Source organism: Euprymna scolopes, chromosome 2 (assembly GCF_053919585.1).
Source record: "Euprymna scolopes isolate OS-2025 chromosome 2, ASM5391958v1, whole genome shotgun sequence".
Lineage (NCBI taxonomy): Eukaryota > Metazoa > Mollusca > Cephalopoda > Sepiida > Sepiolidae > Euprymna > Euprymna scolopes.
The window spans coordinates 37838871-37848870 of NC_136483.1; positions in this window are offsets into that span (position 1 = coordinate 37838871).

Here is a 10000-nt window from a genome sequence, read left to right on the forward strand (position 1 = left end):
TCAAATTTTCGACCCAAACCGATTAAAAAGCTTGCCCTCTCTCTGAATACCCTGTATGTAAAATTTCAAATGTTTAGACCAGAAATTGTCAATAATTTGGTATAGACCGCAGTGGTCATTTTTTTAAACTTTGACTCCCATTATGACCCCTTAACATTTCTTGTTTTGGACTCAAATCAAGTTATTAAGTTAGATCCATGTCCAAGGAACCTATATCTAAAATTTCAATTGTTTATACCCAAAATTGTCGGAGGAGTTTGGTAGGGTTCTGAAAGCTTAAATCGTTGAACTTTTGACCCCTTACCAGCACAATTTCTGGCCGAAAACAGATTACAAAGATTTCCCAAATCTCAATACTCTGTATATCAAATTTGGAGTCTGTAGACTGAAAATTGACAGGTATTGTGTAGGGAAATGTACACAGACAGACACACAGACACTTTTACTTCAGTCGTATGAAAGATCGAACTTTAAAATGATACTGATCTTGGTAAAATCCGTCGCCTCTATTGAAAGTATAAGGCAGACATGCAAACAGACAGACACATACATACATACATTTATATATTGGTAACTAAAAATTTTCGACCCAAACGGATGAAAAAGCTTGCCCTATCTCTGAATACCTTTTATATAAAATTTCAAATATTTAGACCAGAAATTGTCTGAGTAATTTGGAAGAGACTGCAGAGGTCAATTTTTTTTTTTAACTTTGACCACTTTTTTGACCCCTTAACATTTATCATTTTGGGCTCAAATCAAGTTATTAAGTTAGATCCATGTCCAAGGAACCTATATCTAAAATTTCACGTGTTTAGACCAAAAATTGTCGGAGGAGTTTGGTAGAGTTCTCAAAGGTCAAATTTCTGTCCGAAAACCAATCACATCGATTTTCCCAAATCTCAGTACCCTGTATATCAAATTTCGAATCTGTAGGCTTAAAATTGACAGAGTTATTGCATAGGGAAATGTACATAGACACACAGACACTTTCACTTATATATATATATATATATATATATATATATATATATATATATATATATATAACTTTTTATACATAGAAAGTAATTTTTAGACTGGTTTTGTCATCCTGATTGTCATAATGTTTCGACTGTATTTGTTTTTTTTTTGCTCCAACCTACTTCAGATATCTTATGTCAAATTCAGGAACCATGATGACATTTTAAAGCCAACCCTTCATTAAAGCTCTGGGGTATATTTGTATTTAATTCTCAGGGCTTTTTGTCATTGTTTTAGTTAAATTGTCTCTTGCTGAGGATCTCAAGATACCCTGCACTTTTTAATTAGTGTCTTAGCCATTCTGGCCATGTGTCTCTCAGATTATTATATTTATTATGCTTGCAATGCAAACCCTGTGAACCAAGTGTAAAGTAGTATTTTCATCACTTAATGTTAGATTGAATGTATGTGTAGTGATATTGAGATGCGATTCGGCTGAACACTAAAAAGCAAATCACTCAGATAGGTACCCTTTTTCTTTCTCCACTTTGTTGAATTTGCTCTCCTGTTCACTACTAAAAACGTGTTAGTTTTCACGGGAATGTGTGAACTCAAAATATTTTTCAACTAATAAGTCATTTAAAATCTGAAATCTAGCAAGAGAATGTAAATTGAGAAACTACTATAAAACGAGGAAATAAAAAGTCAAAAGCCAAACGGATTAAACCCAGCACACCAAAGAACACAAGAATGTATGCTCAAAATCCCCCCCCCCTCCCTACTTTTAGTCGATAGAGGTAAGACAAAAAGAAATCTTCAATGACTCACAAGCCTTCATTGTCTCTTGCACATGTTATACAGGCACTAAGAAGAACAAGGTAAACCAACACACACACTCAATACCACACTGCCTATTACTTACATATATTATTCACCTATGAATATTTTTTTTTTTTTTTTTTTTTTACAAAGGCATCACCACATTATCAAGGCCCAGAGGCCACTCAAGGATAAGGGTTAAAGAGTGTACAGTAGAAATTGGTCAATATAGTAATCATTAGTAATGAAAATTTGGCAAATTTAATAACCTATATGGAACGGCCCATCAAGAACTTATTTACTTTAGACTTGAACACAACCATATTGTAGTCAGCCGGAAAGCAGGAAAACGGAAGACAATTCCACAGGCGTGCAGTTCTAAGAAAGAAGCTTTGTTCATGGAATCTACGTTTAGGTTTAGGCACAGATAAAGAGTGGGGGAAATTATTGATAGTGTTTACAGCTAGACGAGTGTTTCTTGTGAAAGTTTGGCGAGGGGGGACCATAGATTGAAGCTCAGTTGAACACTTTCCATGAAAATAACGATACATCAGAGACAAACTCGCAACATCTCTTCTGTGAGATAGAGGTTGCAAGGAGGAGAAAAGGACATCTCCTACGAGGCTACGAAGTCTATTTTGAACTCTATCAAGGCAGGACAAGTCCTTTCTAGCAGCTCCTGCCCAGATGTGGCAACAGTATTCCATCCTTGGACGTACCTGGCTCTTATATAGATAGAGAATAGCATCAGCAGTGAGATATCTACTGGATCGATAGAAAGATCCGACCATTTTTCCAGCAGCCTTGGCAACAGATTTGATATACGTGTTCCATTTAAGATCAGGAGTAATGGTCAAGCCCAGAAGCTTGTCAAAACTTGAGGCTTCCTGAAGACGAGAGCCATTCATTTCAATTGATGCCAGATGTGGATTAGAATGTTGATGATGTAAAGAGAGAAGCTTGGTTTTAGATGCATTAAAAGTAACCAGCCACTCCTTTCCCCATTGTACTACGTGCTCAAGATCAGAGGAGAGAGAATTGGAGAGAACTTGGTCGTTTACTGTCTTAGATGTGGTACCATAAATGGTAGTGTCGTCAGCATAAATGTCTACAAATGATGTAAGGATATGATTTGGAAGATCATTAATGTAGATCAGGAAAAGAGTTGGACCCAGGATGGATCCCTGAGGGACACCGGCATTAATACTGTGAGCTTCTGATTTTTGCCCCTCAACTACTACTCTTATGAACCTATCAGAAAGAAATGATTTAATAATTGAGAAGACTTTTCCAGCTATACCATAGCTAGCGATCTTATGAAGTAAACCTTTATGCCATACCCTATCAAAGGCTTTAGATATGTCAAGAGCAATTGCCCTAGAAAGATTGCCACTGTCGAGAGATTTGCTAATCCTATGCGATATAACTGTAAGCACATCTGCTGTAGATCTAGCAGAACGGAAACCATATTGAGTGTCACTAAGAAGGTTATTTTTGTTGAGATGTTTGATTACTTCTGTATTTAACACAGATTCTAGCAACTTACTCATGACGCACAGGAGACTTATTGGCCTGTACTGAGAGGGAGATGAGCGATCACCTGAATTCTTAAATACAGGGCATACTGATGAGATTTTCCAGGGAGATGGGAAACTATTCTCCTTAAGACAACGTTTAAACAGTTTTGTAAGTATGGGCGCTAGTTCAGGTTGAAGTTTTTTGAGTACTATAATTGGAATACCATCAGGGCCAGTTGCTTTACTCGAATCAAGGTTTTTGATTAGCTTCGCAACATCACGTACAGATATACGTATATCACATAGCGTGTTTTCTGATACAGGAGGAAATATTGGGGGTTGGCAGCCTTGGTCGCAAAGGGTAGAATTAGCTGCAAAGTTCTTGACAAATTAACATACGCATCTCTAAGCCTTGTGACTATTTACTTAACGTTCTTTACCCAAACACAATTTTGTATAAATGAATATTTAATTGAAAACTTTTGTATTATTATAAAATTTTAGATATAAAAATGTTTTATAAAATTTCGATTTTATCAATTTTTCATTGACAAAACCCTGCTTATGTTTTAGTTAGCACTTAAACCTGGTGACCCTTCTATTCTCTCAATGTTTCATTTTATTTCCATTTTACTATGCATGCGAACCCATATATATCCGTTCGTTTGCGTTCTCCATTATAACAAATTTTTATAGACAATTTATCTCGGGCCAAACCTAAAAACATTATCGTCGCCCTAAATGTCCCTACATCACTGAATTCCACATAAATGAAAATTATTTTGAAGTTTCTGGAAAAAAATGTGTAATTCTTGAAAAAGAAGTTGTGGATAGCATGTGTGCTAAGTGAAAGGCATGCGCATGCATTTGTTAGGAACGAAGACACAATTTATTGAGAGAATGTACAAGTTTATTTTGGTGATGTAAGATATAGAGATTTTTATTCGTCTTTGTCAACCAAACTCCAACCTTGTCACAACAGTGGAATATTGCATCCCTTATTTTACAAGTATTTAAATGTAAGGTGCTCTGACGAACTCCAAGCCCTTGTACTCTCTCGACAAACATGGCAAGTCACAAAATTCCAGTCCTACAGATTTGAAGAGATCAATAGATGCCAGAAAGCCTTTTACTCTAATAGTTTCTTCCCTCGAATTGTTAGATTTTGGAATTTCCTCCTGAGTTCCTGCTTCCCTGACTGTACTGATATGCAGAAGATCAGGTGTGATGTGAATAGGCAGCTTGCTGCTCAGCTCCCTACATAGTGCCCCTGCAAAATGTGTCCCAAATAATAACACCCTACATCGAAGTGATACTGTGTGTTGCTTGGGGTGAAATAGCAATAATAAAAAAAGAACATTTTAATGGAAAAAGTATATCATAAAAATAAATGTTTCACCATCAACTGATAGATGGCTCAAAGTCAATTAAGGCAAGGTAGTATCAAACAACCGATCTAACTGGACAATTCTGTTAAATTAAGATGGTGTACATCTTTTATATGACTTATATATGGACAGATTAGAGGTATTTTTATATGGGTCAGATCAGAGATATTTTTTTTTTTATTATTATTTAAAAACAGAGGATTATGATTGGGTAAGCGAGTCATGATATCGTTTCAGCTATGTACACATAAAAATAGTTCAAATGAGCATGTCAAAATTTTGAAATAAATAAATTTGAGTTTCAAACTGATAGAAACCTTCTCTGCTTAATTCAAATCGGCTTACATCAAACCAACTATAACTTATAAAGAGAGATACAAGTCAACATAAAAGAAAGAAAAACAAAACAGCATTATGAACTGAGCAAGTGGCAGTGAAAGTGTTTACTATCTCAAATTAATATCAGAAAAGTTTCTCCCTGGTACTATTAGATCAGGCTGTCTGAAGATATTGGCTTCCTGACTTAAATGCACCAAACATTGATGGTATTGTTTTTTTCCTTTTCCCTTTGAAAAACTCAGTCATGTTCTGCAAAGCAAAAGCAAAAGTAATTTTTGTTTACAAAACGACCAAACTAAACAATGAATAAATATTTGAAGATATAAAGAATTTTGAAGCATAAAAACTTTTATCAAAATGACTGACCCTAAAGAGTTGATATGCTGTAACAAAAGCCAAACACAAAAGAAAAAAAAATTAGACACTGAATTTGAAAACATAAAAAACTTAAAGCATAAGATCATTTTTCCAAAATTACCAGATTTGGCATTAAATAACTTGAAAAAGTTTTTAAAAAATTTTTATTGCATGTCCACCTCAAACAAGGCACTATGCCATTTTGATGTAGGGGGCTACTACCTGGAGCACAATTGTAGAGATATGTAAGGAGTTAAGGAGCAAGATGTCTGTTTATATTACACTTGAACTTTTGTATTTCAATACAATTGGGGAAGCAGGAATCCGGAAGGGAATTCCAAAGTCTAGCAATTCTGGGAAAAAAACTGTTAGCGTAGAAGGCTTTCTGGCATCTGAGGATCTCTATTGTGTAGGAGTGGAATTTTGCTGATTTTCAGATTTGTCAGTAATATTTACATCAAGGAGGTATAAGGGCTTGTAGTTCATCTGAGCATATACCATTAAAATACTTGTAGAACAGGCAGAGGGATGCAACATTTCATTGATGGAAGAGGGGCTGAAGCCTAGCTGACAGTTCGGGACATATTAGGTTGGCAACTCTCTTTTGAACTTTGTCCAGCAGTGAGAGACTAGTAGCAGATGCACCAGCCCAAATGTGATAAAAATACTCCATACATGGGTGAATGGTGGCTTTGTAGAGGTACAGGATATTTTAGGTGTAAGTAACTTTCTAGCATGGTAGAGAGAACCCACCTTCCTTGCGGCAATGCCCTCGATGTATCTGTTCCAACTCATGTTCATTGTGAACGTTAAGCCAAAGAGTTTGAATGAAGTACTTTCAGGTAATTTATCATTAGCCATGGCTATTGGTGGTTGAGAAGGTTTCTTGTAATTATTAAAGGAAACAAGCTTAGTTTTCGCAGTATTGAATGTTACCATCCATTATTGTCACCATCCCACTACAGACTGAAGGTCTTCCTCTAGGATTTCTGCCATAGCATTAAATATGTGTTCATTCATTTTTCCCTTTGTGCCTGTTATAGATTGTGGTGTCATCAGCAAATATACTCATCTCAGAGACAATTTTATGAGGGAGGTTATTTATGAATATTAGGAATAATAAAGGTCCAAGGATCAACCCATGAGGTACATCCACATTTATATCATATTGTTTTGATGTACATCCATCAAGGACAACCTGGATTCTTCTCTTACTTAAGAAGGATTTAATTATGTTAAGTATTCGTCCAGTAATACGATATAATCTGATTTTCTTAAGAAGACCCTCATGCCATACCCTGTCAAAAGCCTTAGATATATCTAGGACTACTGCTCTACCTTCCCCTGCTTTATCCAGTGCATGGTATATATGTTCAGAGATTACGGTTAAAATATCTGAAGTTAAACGGGCTTACCTAAATCCATATTGTTGGTCGGACAAAAGTTTGGCAACTGTAAGGTGGTGAACTAGAGCTTGATTAAATATGGACTTAAATATTTTGACGAAAAGAGGGAGGTGGCTAATGGAGTGATAATTTACTGGGTCAGTTCTTTCGCCAGAATTCTTGTAAACTGGTACCACAGAAGCAGTTTTCCAGCAGTCAGAAAAGCAAGATTTGTTAAAGCATTTGTTAAAAAGTTTGGAGAGAACTGGAGCAACCTCAATGGAGCATTTTTTTAATAGTACAGCTGGGATGAAATTAGGTTCACATGCTTTTGGGGTGTCTTGTTTTTTTTGTGATATCATGCACTTGCGAAGGATGATTTTCAGATCATGTGATGTGGTTTCTGTCTGCAAAGGAAAGTCAGGGAGGGAGTGGTTTGCTGGGTCCAATGTAGAGCTTGAGGCAAACCAACTGGTAAGCATGTTAGACTTCTCAGTTGCTGTGCAAGCAATCTCATGATGGATAGTTGAGAAGTGTTGATTGCCCATCATTTACTACACTGTTGTAGATTTTCCAGAAATCATGGGTTCCTAATTATTGCATTTCAGTGTGTTTTCTGGTGGTTTTGGTGCATTGCCTCTTAGCTATCGCTATTTCTTTCTTGCAATTATCGGGAACTGTGGTCAGAAATAGATCTAGAAGTGAGGCTTTATGTTGCTGATGTGGGAGACGGGTCGGAAACATAATTGTCTGTGATAGCTTCTGTATATTTCATTTCCTATGTGTTATGCTACCAGCTGTGTCTGTGTAAGTAGAGAAACCAAGCCAATTATTGTGGTGGACATTAAGTTACCAAATACATGTACTTGCACACTAGTATCAAGGGAGAGTGCTTTATCTATAGTGTAAGAAACTTGGTTGATTAGGGTGCAGTCCTCTTCGAGGGAGGCCTGTAGAGAAAATATAAGTAGCTAATGCTATGTTACAAGTAAAGTCTAAAGCACATGAAGGCCTGGTCGTCTGATTCTAGTTTTAATACTCTAGTCAAGGAGAGGGTGTTTCTTTTTTTCTTTTTTTTTTTTTACATGGAGGTCACCACTTATCAAGGCCCAGAAGCCACGCGAGGATAAGGGTTATCTTGTGTACAGTAATCAATGGGATAGTGTTTCAGTATTCATTAGTATTGGAGATTTGATAAAGTGTCATTACTTAAGGGAGCGGTTCATTAGGAATTTGTCTATGTTGGACTTGAAGACATCCATGTTGAAGTCAGGAGGGAAACAGGCAAGCGGCAGAGAGTTCCACAGGCGTGCAGTTCTAAGAAAGAAGCTTTGTTCATGGAATCTACATTTTGATTTAGGCACAGATAAAGAGTAGGGAAAATTATTGGCAGTGGTTTCAGCTAGACGGGGTGTTTATCATGAAAGATTGAGGAGGGGGACCAGAGATTGCAGCTCAGACGAGCACCTGCCATGGAAATAATGATAAAACAAAGATAGGCTCGCAACATCTCTTCTGTGGGAGAGAGGTTGCAGGGAAGAGAAAAGGGCATCACCCACTAAACCACAAAATCTATTTTGTACTCTGTCAAGGCAGGATAGGCTGTTTTTAGCAGCTCCTGCCCAGATGTGGCAGTAGTATTGGCTTTTATATAGATAGAGAATTGCATCAGTGGTGAGATATCTTTTGGAGCGGTAGAAGGATCCCACCATTTTTCCAGCGACCTTGGTAACAGACTTGATGTACGTGTTCCATTTCAGATCAGGAGTAAAGGTCAAACCCAGAAGCTTGTCAAAACAGGGGGCTCTTCCCTAAATGAGAGCCATCCATTTCAATTGAAAGGTAACCAGCCACGTCTTCCCCCACTGTACCACGCGCTCGAGAACAGAGGAGAGAGAATCAGAGAGAACTTTGTCATTTACAGCCTTTGATGTGTTGCCGTAGATGGTTGTGTCATCAGTATAGATGTCAACGAATGATTTAAGTATGTGTTTTGGGAGATCATTAATGTAGATCAGGAAGAGAGTTGGGCCTAGGATGGACCCCTGAGGAATTCCAGCATTAATACTGTGGGCCTCTGATTTTTGCCCATCAACCACTACTTTTATGAGCCTATCAGAGAGAAATGATTTAATAATTGAGAAAACATTTCCAGTTATACCGTAGCTGGAAATCTTGTGAAGTAGGCCCTTATGCCATACCTTATTGAAGGCCTTTGATAAGAGCAATTGCCCTAGAAAGGAAGCCTTTGTTGAGAGATTCGCTAATCCTATGAGATATAACCGTTAGCACATCTGCTGTAGATCTAGTAGAACGGAAACCATATTGCATGTCACTAAACAGGTTATTTCTGCTGAGGTGGTTGACTACTTCTCTATTTAATATGGATTCCAACAACTTACTCATGACACACAGGAGACTTATTGGTCTGTACTGAGAGGGAGACGACTTATCATCGGAGTTCTTAAATACAGGGCAGACTGATGAGGTTTTCCAGGGTGTTGGAACGCACTTCTTAAGGCAACACTTAAACAGTTTTGTAAGTATGGGAGCAAGTTCTGGTTGAAGCTTTTTTAAAACATTATAATTGGAATGTCGTCAGGGCCAGTTGCTTTACTGGAATCAAGGTTCTTGATTGGCTTGACGACCTCACGCACAGATATTTGTATGTTACCTAGCGTGTTGTGTGCTATAGGAGGAAATACGGGGAGTTGATGGCCTTCGTTGCATAGGGTAGAATTAGCTGCAAAGTTCTTGGCAAATAGTTTGGCCTTGTCTGATGCTAACGAGATGACCTCTGGACCATTGATAATGGTTGGGATAGAATGCACGCTTCTGTTCAGGATCCTATTTGTTATTTGCCAAAATTGATGGAAACCAAGCTGCTGCTCAGCTACTTTGGATTTAACAGACTGGGCATATAGCTCGCTTGCATGTTTTATTACTCTTTTACAGTGGTTGCTGGCATTCCTGAAAGCAGCTTTAGTCTCAGTGCATCTATTGCGTTGGTAGCTATGGAAAAAGTGATTTCTGTGCGCGATGGCAGCAGCACATTCTGGGGAGAACCATGGCTGGCTGTTAGGTTTTTGTTGGAATATTTTGGATGGTATGAATCGGTCTAGTCCTATAATTAACCATTCGGTCAGGTCTGATACTATAGAGGACACATCCTTTTTAAACATGGAATGCAGAGGTAGATCAGATATGAATGTACGGAAGCTATCCCAGTCAG